At 39.7% G+C, this 18,491-nt stretch overlaps 1 long non-coding RNA gene across 3 annotated transcripts in view; it reads right to left on the bottom strand.

The window, feature by feature from the left end:
- LOC148186427 (uncharacterized) overlaps positions 1-18,491 on the bottom strand; it is a 178,895-nt gene that overhangs the window by 132,777 nt on the left and 27,627 nt on the right. For all 3 annotated transcript variants that reach the window (XR_015774890.1, XR_015774891.1, XR_015774892.1), the window contains exon 2: positions 6,697-6,814. This is a non-coding gene — a long non-coding RNA (uncharacterized LOC148186427). The remainder of the gene's footprint in view (positions 1-6,696; positions 6,815-18,491) is intronic.

The raw sequence follows: 18,491 nt of genomic DNA, 5'->3' as shown, positions 1-18,491 counted from the left end.
CGAAGAGACCGCTTCTTTCAGGAGTGGTGAACAGGTGAATACTTTATGATCTATGTAATCTGCCCATGTCTTCAAGTCATAGTCTGCAACCATCCACTGACACATGGAGACACATCCACATATGCTGACAACAAGTAAAGTAAAACAGAAAAGCATGCACATCTGCTGAGTCCAGTTGGGAGTATACTTATTTATACTACTGTGCACTGGATGTCTGTGTCAGAGCATACAGTTCTTGCACTTAGTCATTTTTAGACTCCACATGGACTTTTGCACAGAGGCCCACCAAGACTTTTGCTGATATGTGCAAAATTTACACCACACTGACCTTTGCAGCTGTGCAGATGGGTAAAGTACAACTGCATCATCGAAAGATGGCTGTGTTTTTTAAATTTTGATCTACAAATAGTTGGGTTATGTAATCCCATGTGGTATGGACCTGATAACTTTGCAAGGTAACAAGTGCTACTGATCAAAAACAAAAAACAGGTAGGATTGTGCGTCATACATGAAAATGTCACAAATTAAATTAAATGTCTGTTGCATCATATCAATCAAAGTAAATGTACTTTATTCATGTCCTGACTGAGTGAATGAAACAAAGCTGTTTCAGAGGACTAATCCATAAACTGGGGAGACAGGCTGGGGACTGGCCCCTGGTGGTTCCAGTCTGCTGGCATCCAGCCACTCTGCCTGGTCCACAGGGCGCCAGCATTACATTGTATATATGGGCAGATGCCTCGGCATCTGGACCCTGGGTTAGTGTGTAACCGTGAGCGTGTGCTGGCGCTGAGAGAAATGTTATGGGCCAACCAGAACGCAGAGCCAGGAGCCCTCGGAGGAGCAGATTGTTGGCCATGATGGAGCCTGATTTCCATCGCGCATTATCCAAGGCCTGCAGATAAGTCAGGATCCCACGGGGGCATTCCTCTGAACTGCACTGTCAGGAAAAGATGGTGGCCACATGTGAGGGTCTGTGGTGCCAGGACAGCATGGGAATGAGTTGGTAAACAGAAACAGTGCTGGTAACTCATTTAGACATGCTGCTGTATGTTGGGCTTACATTATGTAATCATTTGGAGGAACAATGTCATCTAGCATATAATAGGTTGGTGAAAAGTTTTGATTGACAGCCAGTCACAACTACTGTTAAGCCTGTAAATTGTCTTAGATAAATAGAAAATTCAGCGGCTATGACACTATTTAAATAATCAAAATATATTTAACTGCCTCACCTGACAGATTCATTAATCACAGCCAGTGAAAACAGTAAAGTAAATACAAAACAGCAACAATATGACAAGTGTTTTCCCAGAAGCGACTGTAACTGATACCATACCTTGGTCGGCTGTCAGATCCCTGGAAGAGCTTGTGGTGTTATTTTTGATTGAGTCCTTGGATACAAATTTCTCCTGATGTCAAAGAATCTTACTTTACACTGACAGCACAGACAAGATAACGCTGGCATGTCATGTCCTTTAGGTGTTCATTCATGCCTTCATTTCATCACATTTTGCAACCTAATCGCCAGATAAGAAGGATGGTACTAAACATTTCTGCAACACCCTTTCAATGATGATGTTTTTAAATAACAACATCTGAAAAACTCTTAGAAACTGCAAGTACTTTAGATTTAAAGTTAGAGAGAGTTTATGGTTTGGGGCAAACAAAAGATGCGGGCAAAGCTAGCCAACTAAAGACAGAAACCAGAGAGACACTGTACTGATAGCTCCTGATAAGCAGTAGTTTAACAGAGCTGCAGTATTAGAGCTTATTTTCTGGCACCATGGAAACAGTGCCGATGGAAAGGCATTTAGGATTCTTTGTCTTGATGGACACACAAATTCCCTGGTTCAATAATGTCACGATCCCACAAGTATTGTTAAGAGGAAGAAAGTCCACATAGGGTGAAAGTTGGGATGATGGATAGATCAAACAAATGTAGGACTGTCACCCAGGAGACCACTGTTTGTGTCTTGTGTGAAACTAAAAACCGACATTGATGTCTTTTAACTTATTGTACTCATATTCTTATGTAGTTAAAAGTGCTGTATGTAACTCTGGAGGAAGATAGTTGATTGTTAAGTCTCATTCCCAGGTCCCCAAATACCAGCCCATTGCATTGATGGTTCAGTCCAACTACCAATGCAAATCGTCACTACTCAAGTCACCTTATGTGACGTATTTTCGAGATTTTACAAAATACCTACATCCCATACACAGCAAACGTAGTTATTCTAACGGACACCATAGTGTTTTTCTAAACTTAACCAACTACTTTTGGTGCCTACCAAACCATGCCACCACCACTTAAGGCTGTTCTTGTGCACTGTTCTCATGTACCTATGAAAAGTAATGCAACATATTTTATACACAACACATATAATCATGAGCTAGTAATTTGTGTATAACCCACATAGTCGGTAAGACTGCCATCATGTGACCAATGGACTAACGGGAGAAAGGAAGTCATATGAGGAGGCAAGTTGGGTTGATGGATGGGTCAGAAAACACAGGACTTTCTCTGAAGAGACTGGTGTCTAGAATCATGTGAAACCAAGAGAACTTTAAATCATTTTAAGTTATGTTATGTCATTAGGCTTCTTTTCCTAAACCTAGCCTACAGAACTTTACAACACTCAGCCATGTATCTTTTTCTAAACCTAGCCTTTGTAACTTTACTTGCCTTGACCTAACCTAAAATTCTTGTCAATGCCAATCATGTTTCTTTTGCTTAACTTAACCATGTAACTTCATGTCACCCAGCCATATTTCCTGTCCTAAACCTAAACTATGTCACTTTGCTTGCCTAAATCTAACCTTTGTGACTTTGTGTTAAGTATGTACCTTGATATAAAGTACACAACATGACTATTCATGTTGCAAAAATTCGTTAGATATCATACAAACCACTGTATGATGATACATTGAGCTCGTAATGCTGTCTTCAGAGGTTGTTGCCATTCCTGTGAGATCACATTGGTTTTGGATAAGTATGCTATACACTTAATTTGTCTAAGGTTGGACAACTTAGGGTTAGAGAAACGTCCTGGTTTTAGAAGCACACACTGACTGCTGTGTCTATGAAAGGACACAAACTCCAGTTTCCAGCATTACATTAAGATAATACACACTCTGATCTATAATCACGATCTCCACATGCTCATTCTCTGCCTTGCTATTGGCACTCTACCTCTTGCACTGGCATTTAACGTTGGCATTGGACATATAACATGCAATGTAGAACAGTCAAATGTGAACATAATTCCGGGATACTGGGCTGCATTTTGCTGATTGCAGATCTTCTTAATCTGGAGCTGGTTCATCAGGTGAATGAGCGCAATGATTGGCACCCAGCACTTTTAGAATTTATTTTAATATTTTATTTTTTTGTTTTTAAAGCACTCAGTAATTTAGAATTTCCATATTAGCTCTGCAGCCTCCATCACAGCAAATCACGTCTCAAATGCCCACCTTTTTTTTTTTTTTTTACTGTAGCTTTTAACGCTTGATGGAAGCTGTCCTTGTTTATTATGTATAATTCTGTTTGTGGTTTGTGTACAGTGCTTTACCAAATTATGGGACAAATATACAAAGTTTGAACAAATCCCTTATATAAAATAGCTCAATATACACAAATGCCTTTTTCCTCGGGTACAAAATTATCATAACTGACCTTTTTGCCCCGGCATGTGACACATGTGCCCTTGATAATTTGATTGCGCACACGACCATATGGCCTTACCTTTAAAATCCCAGAAAGGTAAACAATCACTCTTTAATCATTAATTTTCTCCAACCACATTTTGCCATCTGGCCCAGGCATTCAAACCAGCAACCTGCTGTTCTCAAGCACTTCTCCACACTGCGACTGTGGTGATGATATCATCAGCTCCATCATGCAAATTATATGACCCTATCTCTTTCAGACTCTTTGATGTGACAGCTGAAAGGAGAGTGGAGGAAAGTTATGATTAGAAGTGCACCCTTTTAAATGTTTTACTTTTCAGGTTTGCCTCCCTGTGTGTGCTCTTTTATCATGTCCAGTGTTCTTTTGAAGAGAGAACTGAGCTTGAAGGCAAAGCTCTTGATTTACTGGACTTTTCATGTTACAGCCCTCCTCTGGTCATGAGCTTTGGGTTATTGACCTCAGATATGAGATCATGGATACAAGCCGCTGAAATAAGTTTCCTCTGTAGGGTGGCCAGGCTTAATGATAGAGTGAGTGGCTCAGATATCCATAGGAAAGTCATAGTCAAGCCACTGCCTCTTTGTGTCGGAAGGTCATCTGATCAGGATGCCTCCTGGGTACCTCCCGTCAGAGGTTTTCTGGGCATGTCCCACTGATAGGAAGCCCCAGGGTAGACCCAGAATACGCCGCTGCAGGGATTAAATTTCATCTGGCAAAGGCATGCCTTGGGATCCCCTTGGAGGAGCTGGAAAGTGTTGCTTGCCTGCTGCTGCAACCTATCCCTGGATTAGCGGAAAATAATGGATGAGTGGATAAGTGATTGGATGGATAAATGGATGGATGAATGGATGGACGGACATATGGATGATGGATACATGATTGGATGGATAGATGGATGGATGGATGGATGGATGGACAGATGATTGGGTGGATGGATTGTAGATGGATGGACAGACGGACGGTGGGAAAGACGAATGGATGGATGGATGAATTTTAGATGGATGGACAGATGGATGGACGAACAGACAGATGGACATATGGATGGATGAACAGATGGGCGGACAGATGGATGGACTGATGGACAGATGGACAGATGGCCGGATGCATGGACAGACAGACAGATGTATGTGTACCTGGCTCATCTCAAGACACCATAAAACCCTCTGGTATGGTTAGGAATGTCTGGATATAAATCCTAATGAAAGCCGTGGGACACTCCTTCTGTTTCTGTTGGGGAGTTGACTCAGTGACCTTGATGAGTATTTATTCTCCATTAAAGTGGCATGCCATTAATTAAGCCACAGTTGGATCAATTAACACAAAAGGCAGCTACTCGAGACTATTTAGAAACACAATTGATTTTATGACCGCTGGCTCTCCTCACCCCTCTTTTAGGCAATATTCATGTCACTAATGTCATGCCACTTACCTGCTCTGCAGCACACAAGCTTACATTCAAATTATGCGTTCATGTCAGTGGTGTCCGACAAAACCCTTGTATTTTCCTCCTCATTACATCTAATAAACATACTCACACAAATGTAAGTTACCGAGAAGGGCAGTTTATAGCAAAGGCAAATAACTTCACTTGATCTCTGAAAACTTTCTTTGCATTATGGAAATAAATGCATTCTGATAGCATGCATCTTAATACACACACACACACACACACACACACACACACACACACACACAGGATGGTATCATCATACTGTCCTCTTGAGCCTCCCGCTCATCCACACATTGAATAAATTGCCTCACACTCCATAAATTTTCCCAGATGCTCAGAGTCACTTTGAGAATAGGGGTAGGGGGTTTTCGTGGGGTGGTGAAAGGGTGAAAGTGTGAAAGGGTGGATGAGAAGAAAAGGTTCAACAATTAAAGAATGCAAGAGGAAGAAGACTTATTAAATAGAGTCATATTACTTTATCCATCAAACTGCTCCTGTGAGACAGCTCAACTTTTTCTAGATAGGAAGTAACTGTGTTGTTTCTCATTTTGAAATAATGTGGTCAAAATACCTAAATACAATACAGTAAGTGCATATCTGGCAATAATAGGTTTCAAGTCAAATGGTTCTTTGAGGGGTGACACTAATACTGATATTTTTGATTTTTTTTTTTTTTTTTTTTATGTTATATTGACATGTTTGCCCAGCCCTTTCATTACTGAATCAGTTGAATCCTGGAGAGGATTCTTTTTGGCTGTGGGCAGATGTTCATAAGTGTTTAAATTCAGTATACTTGTAGTTTCTTCATAGCTAACACTGAATAATAGATTAATCCCTTACAAGCTAAACTAAGACCAAAATCATGGGATTATACAGTCCACTAATTGTCAAAGCCAACTGGATAATATTCAATTAGGCAGTTGTTCTGGGCTGGTCTTGGTATATTTTATCCATGAGAACATAATAATTAAGTCTGCCAAAAAAAGTTAAAACTTACATGTCACATAAGAGGAATTACCATCCATGTATGCATGCATTTTGTGCCACTTACAGTATATCATTAAATTTGCACTAATATTTACATAAGCCTGTTGTACTTCTACAGAACTGCATGTGGCAAAACACAGGTATCCAGGATGTGGCAGAGAACCACTGATTTAAGGCCAGCTCATGCTTCAGAACAAACCACTGCGAGAACTTCACAAACTCATAAAGCAAATAAGGTAATGCAATTTTTACGCAGTTGCAAATTATAGCATGGACTCATCAGACTGTCACCGCAGTTTAATCCAATGTGTGACTTTTTTCTGGAAGTCTGTCACATGGAGTGGCTCAACCCAGCAACTGAAGATAGGTTTAAAGGGAAATCAGAGTGAAAAGTACCAGATGTGAATAGACACTGTATGTCTACACCTGTCACAGCTAAGGTTTGACCAGTTGTGACAATATTGGCTTTTTTGTTTAAAAAAAATCTGGGCATCAGTTAATCAGCGTCATCCACCTTTGATGTCATTTGGTATTGACCTTCAAAATCCCATCAGTTACAAGTACATACCTCCTCTCATCATTCGCTTAATCCTCCAGCGTTGCACGTCTTTGGCTATGGCTGGTGCAAGGGCAATGGGAGTGCTTTAATGGGGTCCTCCATTCCTCCTCCATTTCATTTCCCATGTCTATGAGATGAGAGAGACATGAAAGGAGGACAGGCCTGATCATTTTGGAGAGCCATTCCCTTTCTGGTAATGAGACAGAGCCGGGTACAAGGTTGAGGAACACACACACACAAAAAAAAAAGAATATTCTTTTTTTCCCATGCGCTCATTCACCTTTTTCTTCAGAGTTCATTTGTAAGAAAATGGTAGAGTCTTTGTTTGTATGCATGTCGGGGAGCCTGTGAGTAATCAAGGTAAAATCAATAAAAGCTTAATGTTCCCCAAAGAAACTACAATGTCAACATGTTTGTCCATTTACCCCCACTCCCTATTTTCTTTAAAGAATGGCTTTACGGAATGACTTCACTGAATCTATTAATCACTGAACTGAAGGGACTGAACATTACGACACACTTCCTCTATCTGTGAAATGATGATGAGGGCAGCTTTGACATGAAAGGTTGTCTCACCCAAAACACTGCAAGTTTGACTGGCATGATGGGTAATTCTACTAACACTCTGTGGCAAGTGGTGTTTCTTTTGGTTCTTTTTTAAAGACTTAATTTCAACCAGGATATGGTGAGATTTTAAAGGACAATTCCATTGTCATATTTCTTCAAAGGCACCCACCGAGTGCCCTTCTGGTCAGCCCAAGTGCACTTCTTCTTGGTGTAATTGCCCAGGTGTTTGCAAGTTAGTCTAAACGGCCCTCTTGTCAACTCAACTGCCCCATTGAGTGGTATGGATTTGTAAGATATCACATGAACCGTTGTATGACACTGCCTAATTACTTCTAGTCAGTTCAAATGCCCTACTGGTCTTCAAGGAAGTCTGATCTAATCAAAGTGATTCTCTACTCAGTACAAATGACCAAGTGGCCCTTCACTCAGACCAAGCATCCTTGTAGCTGAGTCGGACTGACAGTTGGCCGACCTTCTGGTCAACCAAGGTGCCTCTCTAGTCTGTATAGATAGGTGTTAGGAGGACTTTGCCTTAAGTTCTCTTCAGTCTAGTGCCCAACTTGTAGTCAGTCCGAATTATCTGATGAGCCTTATTGTCTTTCTAGGTGGAGCTGTGTTAGATGCCCCTGCAGATTGTTCAAGCACCCCTCAAGCACCCCTCTAGTCAGTTGAAATGCCCCTCTGATCAACTTGAGCACCCATGAGGAGCCCCTTTATCCTGCTCCCATAGACTCTGTGAACATCATTGTCAAACTAACACTGTGCAGATCGCAGGTGTAACTGTGTGCAACTGTATGAGTTTGAGATAGTCCACGGGGTGTTTATTAAAAAAGAGCGCTCCTGCTCAGCAAACCTTCCCTGGATAAATAAAGCGTAAAGAAAATCAACAACAGCTGTTTCAATGGATATCAATCAGCAGCTGTATATCAACATCATAAACAACTTGCAACATTTTCAAACCATCTTCAAGGCCAGGAAATGTAGTTACAGTAGCAGTGTCATAAAGCATATCCTCAGCTCGCTCTCCCTCCAGACAACACCATCTATCAGATCAGCTTGATCCATGAATTGTTTTCTGCTCCGTAGTTAATGAGCCTGCAGTCTGGCAACAAGGAATCGACTCATCCTCATACTCTCCTATGGATTTCACCATCACAGACATTACAGATGGTTGACTCCTGATCATTTTTGTTATTGATTTTCGACACAAGGCCAAATGTGGCAGAGCAACAACACAGGAGAAATGACCACATAAATCTGCCATGATGCATGCAGCATGCAGGTTCTACTCTGCCGAATGTACACTCAGTCTGTGGCACAGACAAAGATCAGTGATTAGACAAGCGAAGGTCATCCTGACAGGTTTTGGTGGAGTTGAAAAAACATAGGACTTTAATATGATCATTTGTCACAAAAATTGTGATGGTATTTGCATTTTTTCATATTAAGTGCTCTTAAAGTTAATTTTGACGACCAGTATAGACAATTATGAGCCCTAACTACAACTCAGACACACTGGTCTTTGCTAGCCCCATCATTTCACGATTTTGTCTTCAAATCAACAGAAAAAAAACAGTGTATGATCAATTCATTGCAATGCAGCAGCTCTCAGGCTGATAACATGTACTGTTTGTATGTATACCTACAAAAAAGTAAGCAGTGCAATATGTATAAAACCCACGTAATCATGAGTCAGTAGTACATGTACAACCAATGTAGTTGGGAAGGCTTCAATCATGTGACTAATGCGCTAAAGAAGAGAAGTAGTATAAAGACCAAAACTCTGTTTAAAGGTGGTTGAACAGAAAAAGGCCTTTCCCCCAGGAAACAGCTTTTGAGTTATTTTGAGGAAACTTGTGACCATGTTTCTTCTAAACCTAGTCCATGTAACTTTACTTTCCTAAACCCAAAGACACAGCGACACATTCCTTTTTCTGAACCTAACCTAGACTACTTTACTAAATCTTTAGACCCAGAACCCAATTTCTTTTCCTGAACCTAAAGACAAACTTTACTTCCCTACACCTAAACTATGTAACTTTATTAATCTAAACCTAAAGACACAGCACAAAATTTTTTTTCTGAACCTGACTTACGTAACTTAAAGCTAAGTCATAACTTTACATCACCTCATTGTGGTGATGTGGGTAGCTAATTTGATAGATACTGTACAAACCATTGTATGCACATACGCTACAGCTCTCAATAAATGCTTCTTTGAAATTGCTTTCTTAGGTTTTTTTTGGTACTATTTAAGCCTTTTTGAACAAATAGTTACAGTTACAACTGTGAATAGAAATGATGGATTAAAAAGCAATTATCTTGCTGTGTTTTGAATAAGTGCCAACTACATAACTGGACAATATTTGGCTTAAAAATAGACGAGAATTTAAACAGCAACATCATAAAAAGTAATTCCTATCATACTTGCCCGCAGATCCAGATCTACCTCACACAAAGAGAACCCTGAGAAAGAAGAAAAAAAAAACAGATCTACTCCTCCAAGGACAAACATTAATCTCCAGCTCTCAGACGTGGAAGTGACTAAAAGGCAGGAGGAGCACGTATTTATGCTTTATAGCACATTTCATTTCATTAAAATGTGTACAACAAAAAGCTAAATGCATACAGAAAATGTGATAAAGTACAAAAACAGGAACTACAGACATACACAAGAGACACCCACGTACAAGATGAAGACAGCCATAGTTTGTGTGAGTGGGAGAGGTAAGGAGCTGTGGGTTTACGGCCACTCTTCTCTGAAGTGGAAATTTCCCTGGAGGAAATCAGCGAGGAAGTAGAAACCATTTATGTGTTCACTCCTCCCTATTGCAGAGAAATTATCCTGTACAAACCCCCACATCTCTGGGAGCCGAGCTACCTTGACCTTCACCACGCTCTACCTGTTGTAAAGCCTCTCAATTTGCAACCCATTTTGTGCTGGATATAAAAGTAGAGCGAGTTTAAGCCTGGGAGAATAACACACACTGACATATCCATGAATTCCAATGGAAAACAAATGGACACAAGCAAAAGACCAGCATCCACTTTTACTTTGCTGCCGAATTTCAGAGGTAACAGAACATTCATGGATTTAATACGTTTAAAAGAAAAAGTAAGTGGAACTCTCCAACCTGCAAGGTTTTCACACAAAGTCAGCCAACTGATGTGCACATCAATCGCAAATCTGTTTTTAACTCACTCAGTGGAAGAAAGTTTTTCCACGGACAGTTTATGTTTGCAGTTCTTTAAATACATCTTTGATGCTGATTTATCCTCGTTGTGAGGCCTGCTTGTTCAACCAAAAGACATCATGAAGAAAGAGTATTATAACAAATAAACAGAAATGCAGACATGCAATAAAGAGCATGCAGTGGGAAAATATTCAGGCTGTTCTCATTCATTGTCATACATTTTCCTAATACATGTAATGGACCTAAATTTGTACTTTGTAATCATAAGCCAGTAATTTGTATGTAACCCACATGTTTGGGAAAGCTGAGATCATGTGACCAATTTGTGACGGGGCCACCAGCTACACGTATTGCCCACTATGCCTACACATAAGTCTGCAATCAGCTCCCAATGCCCCTTGGTCCTGAAATAGATGCCTTGAAAAAATGCTGATGTAGTATTTAGCTAGCTATAGTGTTAGGTTTAAGAGAGGGTGTTAAGGTGAGGTTTGGGTTTAGGCAGTGAAGGGGAGGTTAAGGGTTACATCTCATTACTTATAGGGTGAGGTTTGGGTTGAGGCAGTTAAGGTGAATAGCATCTGTGCATATAATGAATTTTAAAAAGATTATTGCTATCTGGCCTCATATTTATTTACGGCAATGTCACATTCTTGTAGGATTTAAATAAATTGTTGTGTTGGGTTTTTCTTGTACTGGTAGTGGCCAGGGTTTGCGGAAGCATGCTATGTAGGATCTGAACAGAATGTGGCTGCAGCTATATCTTGGTGAAATGCCAAGCAGAGTGAATCTGGGCTTGGCTTTCATTTTCACTGGTGGAAGCAACACGTTCTTATCTGAAGTTGTCACATGTTGCCGCTTTGCAGTGGACTTCCATGGCTACTGCATTTGCTGTTGACATTCTGGGATGCCGCTTCTGTCATGTCAGCAAAAGCACATGGTGGGATAACGCTGCATGTGGTTATGTTTAGGCAACAACAGCACATGGCAACCAATGCTGGGACATTAACAAATGCACATGCTGTAAAACAACATCATATTCAGACAAGAAGCCAACACCAGACTCCAGCATGAAAGTCTGGGGTTTGTTCCATCCATCCATTGCCCCTCCCTTCCAACCTATAGGTGCTCCTGTGCTCCTTACATTACATAATTACCACCAGCATTTAAACCTGATGTTGTCCAGGGGCATATCAGACGCCTCACGTTCCAAATTGATGCTGACCGTCCATGTATCATGTTGCCGTAGTCCAGCAGCGTATAACGCAGACACAAAAGATGGCTTTTGACGTTAGGATCTTATGCCAAAAGCACTGCTAAAGTGCCCATATTTTACAACTTTAGTATAAGAAAGGGCTACCAATGCTGTTTACTGACTGATAATTTCTGCACTGTACACCTCTAACACTGAGCCACAGTAAAGATCTGATTGAGAGTGAAACTGCAGTCAATGTTCTCGTCTTCCTCTCTCAGTGGTCAACAGACGAATAAAGCAAACAGACAGCTCAATGAGCAAAAGCAATGAGAGTTCAAACAACAGACTTTCCCTCAGCAGAGCAAGAACGCGGAGGCTGAGAAACCAAACAGCACAAAATCAGAGAAAAAGAGAAGAGACTCTTTATATCAGGACACTTAATCTCCATCTAGTGAAGCTGACATTTTAATAGTTTCCACATAGGAAACTGCTGCCTGAGAGGGCGTGCGTGTGTGTGTGTGTGTGTGTGTGTGTGTGTGTGTGTGTGTGTGTGTGTGTGTGTGAGTGTGTGTGTGTGTACAGTGTGTGCACAGCTGAGCTGAGTGTGTACTGACACTTTGCCCTTTGCTGTACCTTCAGTCCCACAGGTCTCACATTTTACACAAATATCCTCCCTCTTTGTGTGCCCTCTTGACTCCTCTCCTCTAACTCAGTTTTGATCTGTTTTTTATTATTCTGATCTTTTTGCAGAGTGTGTGGAAACATTTCAAAGTCACCAGTGACAAGGTCAGAAGCTTCTTTAATTCACATCACATCATAGCTACAGGGAACATGTATCAGTGTTACTTCAGACACCAAAGACACTGATAGCTCCAATTTTATAGATAAAATTAAAATATTTTAACAACCATATATGACATGAAGGTATCTATACGTATCAAACAATCCAGATGAGGAGGGGTCGTATTACACAGCTTCAGCCATACCAATAAAAAAACAACAGTTATGGAATGAATACTCAGAAATAGGAAGTTATAGACTTGTTTAGGTTGTGTGATTTGGAAGCAGAAATAAAACTGTAAATGGTTCAGTCAATGATGATAAATAGGGAATTTACCATGAAATAGCTAAATAAAACAAAAAGACACTTGGATTACACTGCACGAGTTGTGTGAGTGTTTTTAAACAAAAGGTAGTTTTACTGCTGTTAAACGTTGTCCCCATTGACTCCAATTCATGAAGAATGTTCACTTTTTTCATTCACTGTGAAGGCATGCAAGAAAATTAAAGTTTTTTTCAAGAATTTAACATAACACAGGGCGAGTAGCTGATACACAAATGGTCATTTTGCAGGTGAAGTATTCCTTTAAGTACATAAACAATGCATTTTGGTGAGACACACTGAACATTAAAATAACTGTGTTTGTATGACAACTCCACAGGGAACCTTTAATCTTTAATGCTGCTCTGTTGGACCTCCATTCATTCTCAGGTGGGACTCTGAAATACATGCCAGCAAATTACAATAATCAAGAAATGTAAAGTTCAAACGCCAAAGAGACAAATGAACGGTGAGATGAAACCAAAAAAACACATTAATTAATGAGATATCAAAGAGTATAACTTAAATTTAATTTCCTGAATCAATGAATCGATGAATTTATGATGACACTTTGATGATGTTTTTTTTTTCCCACAGTTTGTTTTTGATACATAATTTAAATGCTAATTTTATGAATCAATGTATAATTGCTTTTCAAATGTATCAGTTTGTGAATTTATTATTATTACAAACTATAAAAGTCTGCTGGCTTTAATTATTCCAGCAGTGCACTCCAAACACCGAGAGTCACGCAGGTACAGACAGGTGGCTCTCTGCATGTTGATAAATGTTTCGGCACATTAAATCTGGCCGTTTACTCTAATGACTCGACTCCTTGTTACTCTGCGCTCCCTCTTTGACTCTTTGATGAAGCTACAGATTCTTCCGTTCACTCGCAGCTACTTTATTTGCTATTCATCAGCGTCCAAGATTCAGGAAACTTTTCTGAATGGCCGCCAACATCGCGCCATCTGTCTGCACCTGTCCGGCGCTGGAGGTGCTGCATGAGGAATTGATATCTCGCGCTCCAGAAAAGGAGAGAAGGGGGGAAAAAGGCGCAAATTAATAACTGCAAATTATAATAGAAACATGTGCCACACCACGAATAAGGCTAATCAGTCATAAATGTACCGCCTTGATCTTTGCTGGCGTCATCTCCCTCGAGTCATTTGGTGTAATTTTAAATATGCAAGGAGTTTCATGAAACCTGTTCTCTGAGCAACACCTGATGTGTGGATCAATAAACACACAAATGATTGTAGAAAAGACAGAATGCTCCTTGATATGTATTTGAGAACAGCTGTTGTACGCCACAGAAGTTTGTTCCCCGCTGAGCATCTGCCTTTGCAAATTGATTACCCAGGGGGAGGCCAGACTCTGCCCCCCACCACACACTAACCACAGCTGCTGCTTTGATTAAAAGTTGTACGAAAGCCTGCTGTTTTCCCCACACAAAGGTCCAACTCTTAACTGGGACCAACCTTATTGGCGGAGGACAGAGACAGGGGCAGTGATAGTGTCTAAAAGCTCGGATGAGCGGGCACATCTGACGATTGAGTAGACTTTGGACCGAGCCCATTAAAGCCTGAGCCAGTAGGGAGGTGCAACCAAACAGTGTGTGATTCTAATTAAGACTGTCTTCAACAGGTTTGGGTTTTATGACTGGAATCAGGACTGTTGACCTGTTGACATCAAGAAATAGTTGTTAAAAAAATGGCAAAAATAATATGAAATAAGATATTGTATTATTATACCTAGTACATCAAAATATGATTCACTAGGTACCCCACCTGCTTCCGTTTTGGACCATGGACTGTATTAAATAATGGACTTGTAGCTACCACAGCATCACCCATTGATTTGTGGACTCCCAATTCGAAGCCCCAAATTCGGTATTTTTGCCATCTCTGGTTTTTTGGAGCCAAAAGTGACTAAATTTGGACAAGAGGCTGGCGCTGTGGAGGAGTGAGGGGTGGACTGTGAAGCCGAGGACACTATCATCACATAGTTCAAGCATTTCGCCTTTAAATATCCGTAACTTTAAGACTTAATAAAATGTAAATGGTCAAATTATGAAAAAAAAAATTCAACTCCCATATAGTTGTTTACAACAGGGAAATTAGTTAAGAAAATAAAACCTTGTTTCGTGTTTTTTTCTGCTGTTAAATTTGACATTTTAACATGGGGTCTATTGCGATTGACTCACTTCAAGGAGCTGCAGTTTTTGGCAATCCAGCTTCAACACTTGTGCCACTTTATTTTTCAGCCCCAAAGGTTGCTTGTTTTGGATGCCCAGGGATAGCATGTCAATTTACACTCACTACAAGCATTGTGTCTTAAAAAAAAAAAAAAAAACATCTCCAAAGGAAAATTTACAGTTTCTGCTTGTCACATGCTTGCAATCTCTTCTCAAAATAAAATTAGAATGTAAATAAAAGATTTTGTTTTGGGGTTACAGCAACAAAAGCAACATCATGGCTTGGGCTTAGAATAAGAATGCTAATGCTACACATACTAGCACACTGCGCTGTTCTTTTAAATAACTTTATTAACTTTTGGTCTCACAGAGGACTAAAACAGCACACTCCCGGGTGAAAGTCTGGAGTTTGTTTAGCCCATCTGTCTCCCCTCCTACCCACCCTATGCAGACTTCCTTGTTCTTTATACTACAGTAGTTGCCGAAAGCATCCAAAAATACTGTCACCTAGTGCATCTCTTACTAATTATCAGCATTTGAGAGTTGGGACCCAGATTGACTCAGCAGTAACTCTCTGCAGAGTTTACAGTTCTTGTTAACCTTGTCTTTCCGTTCATTCAAATGTGGCTTTTGTTGCTCTGCAGCCTGGCATATTTAGAAGTGTTTTTCTTGAATTAATTCACACATAGTTGTATTTTGTGGTATTCATTTGTGCAGGCAGTAAGGCTAGCCTGCAGCTGGAGGGCCATGTGTCTAGCCTGTATAATTTTTTTAACCTTAGGGTCTGCAAAAATAAGTAATTCAATAACATAAGTGAAGTAATTTGAGAGCACAAATTAACTTCTGTAACTCATCAGGACATAATTAATTTAAGAGCATAAAAGCACCTGTTCAGTGCTAAAGATGGGTTATATTGGCACGGATGATTCCTTCCAGACATGCCTTAATACTGATAGTTCACATTATTTACCCAACAATTCACTGATCGCAGAGCAAACCTTTCTTTTTCACTGATCACTGAGCATTTGAAAAGCTCAAGTTTGCTGCACTCAGTCAATGAAGAAAGAAGTTAAACATGTCAGAACTGGAAATTGGTCTCCGGTTTATCCTGCCTGCACAAAATTACATCCTCATGGACCAAAGAGAGGAACTTCAGTGTGTGTTCCTTCTTCCAATAGCTAATTAACTCCTGCACTTTGAACGGAAATGACCTTTGAGTCTTTTCTGACATTTGTGGAGCCATACATCGATCTCAGTTATCACAGAGACTCCACAGTTTTCTTAAGCCTCATGAGCAGTGCCAAGTCCCCTCTGGTCCTCCTAAGTTTGGTTTGGTTAAGAGGAATAAAAGAGATGCTTATTTTGCCCCAAACCCTTAAAGCCCTTTTTTGAGGAGATAACACTGTCTTCTAAAAATGACTTTTATAGGCAGCTAATTGTCATTTTCTTCTAGATATTTGATCCAAAGCACTTACTTACTTACTTCCCAAGCTTTAATGAAGTTTTTTTTTTTTGTCAAGATGACAACATACAGGACTTAAAGATTGGTATCCAGCAGGGGTGGAACCAAATGTAAAATTCCAGGGCTCAACCCAAACCTAGGGGTGTCTGGGGTGCCCCTTTGGGAGATTATTTTCCCCTGTCTACATCAGCTAAGTATACAAATATACTTACTCTATGCATTTGAGATAATAGAATGCCTAAAATTCTGTAAATCTTTGAAATCATTAAATAAATAAATCTCTGAAATCATAACACAAATGCTGAGGATTACTAATTTTCACTCCTGCCACTGTATTTATATTTAATTTATTTTATTCTAGTAATGCTGAAACCCATTTTTTAATATTGCAGAGTTCATACAATGAATGTTTAGCTATAAAAATCTTGGTTGGTTTTATTGCAAGGTGAAAGTAAATGTGTTCTTCAATACTCTGAATTACTCGGGATTTATGGGAGGCGATAGTCAATGATTTCACAGAGGAATTGTGGATTCAAAACTTCCGGATGATTCGCCCACCTTTTGAAGAGTTATGCAATGCAATAACACGTCTGCTGCATCATGCCTGAGGGAGGCAGGTCCTACTGACAAGTGCATAGCCACAGCTATTTATAAACTAGCTACCTGCGCAGGGTGACTCTTTGTCACTGCATCACCATGCATCATGTGACCTATAAAAGCGGGGGAAAAAAAGTGTTCCCATTGCAGTTTTACAAAATATGGCTTTTTTTCACCTGAAATACCACATCATGCGAGCGTAAAAACTTTTTGCGATAAAGGGAAGTTTTTTCAAAATTAATTTGTTTCCATTAGGTGTGTTATATTTGCATTTTCAATTTGTGCAATTTGAGGGTTAATGGAAACCCACCTAGTGTCATTAACTTTGTACAGTATGTTGAACCACCCACCATAACCTCTACATGACTTGTATAGTAGTTAAGCATGTTGAATAAACTTGGCAGGATTTGTAAAAATGTTGTCAGTGAGTCCAGGCAGCAGCAGTTACATTTCCTCCATTTTTGGCAAAGCAAATGGCAAGTACACAAACATAATTTTTCAGAAACAAGGATGCAGTGGTGTGAGGAAACAAGTCCTGACAAATGTTCCTAAACTGCCTTTGACTTCTTCAAGCCATTAACATCAGAATGAGTCAACACTGTTAGCCTTTCTGTTTGGCCTTGTGCTGATTTAAATGAGAACATAAATTCAGTGTGGTCCTACATTTTGTTGATTGTTCAGAAAAAAACAACTGCACTTCATTAATCAGTTACAGCTTTTTCCAGGACAACATGCTCCAAATCTAATTATGATGATGAATAAATATTGATATGACCCTGAATTACATTATCAATGCATCACAGTGGAGATTTATCACTGTTCCATGCAGGCGCTTTGAAAGAACTTTGATGGTTATTTTTATTGAATATGAAAAGCAATTAAATTACCGTATTCTGTATGTGTGCACTGATGTGAACAGTTTGAATTTAGGATGCTTTGTGTAAGCAAAGAAAACAAATGAGGTTTTCTTAATGTTGAAAACAAGATGGGGATAACTGTTTACGGACATTACAAGCACTTAGTATAATACAGAAGCAGTGACGCAATCTCACTTTGTTGTGAAGGTTTGAGATCATAGTCATGTAAAAAAATCAAGTTGCAGATGAGTGAAATTGAGATACCAATAGCTATTTTTGAAATTCCAGGTGAAAATGCGAAGACCCCACAATTCAGTGTCATTTATCATTCAGACAATGTACCCACATCCAGAGCTGCATGTTAATATCAGGTGTACACGGGGTCATTTTTGCAAAAAGTTCAGTGCAGAAGGCACAGAGGTGGCGCCACATATTGTGATTCATGACAGAAAGCTTGCAGCAAAATTTTGTATATATTAACAGTATATATTTCATGCATGTAATCTTCAAGAGTGCTCAGATAGTTCACTGCACAAATAACAAAAATAAGAAATGTATTTTGTGACAATGTTTTGGTGAAATCATGAGGTTTGCATGCTTATTAATGAGCAGCAGAGTAGCAGATGATGCTTGAAG

The sequence above is a fragment of the Plectropomus leopardus genome, chromosome 18 (assembly GCF_026936395.1).
Source record: "Plectropomus leopardus strain MGB_pleo_1.0 chromosome 18, ASM2693639v1, whole genome shotgun sequence".
NCBI lineage: Eukaryota > Metazoa > Chordata > Actinopteri > Perciformes > Serranidae > Plectropomus > Plectropomus leopardus.
This window is presented reverse-complemented; position numbering and strand designations above follow the sequence as displayed.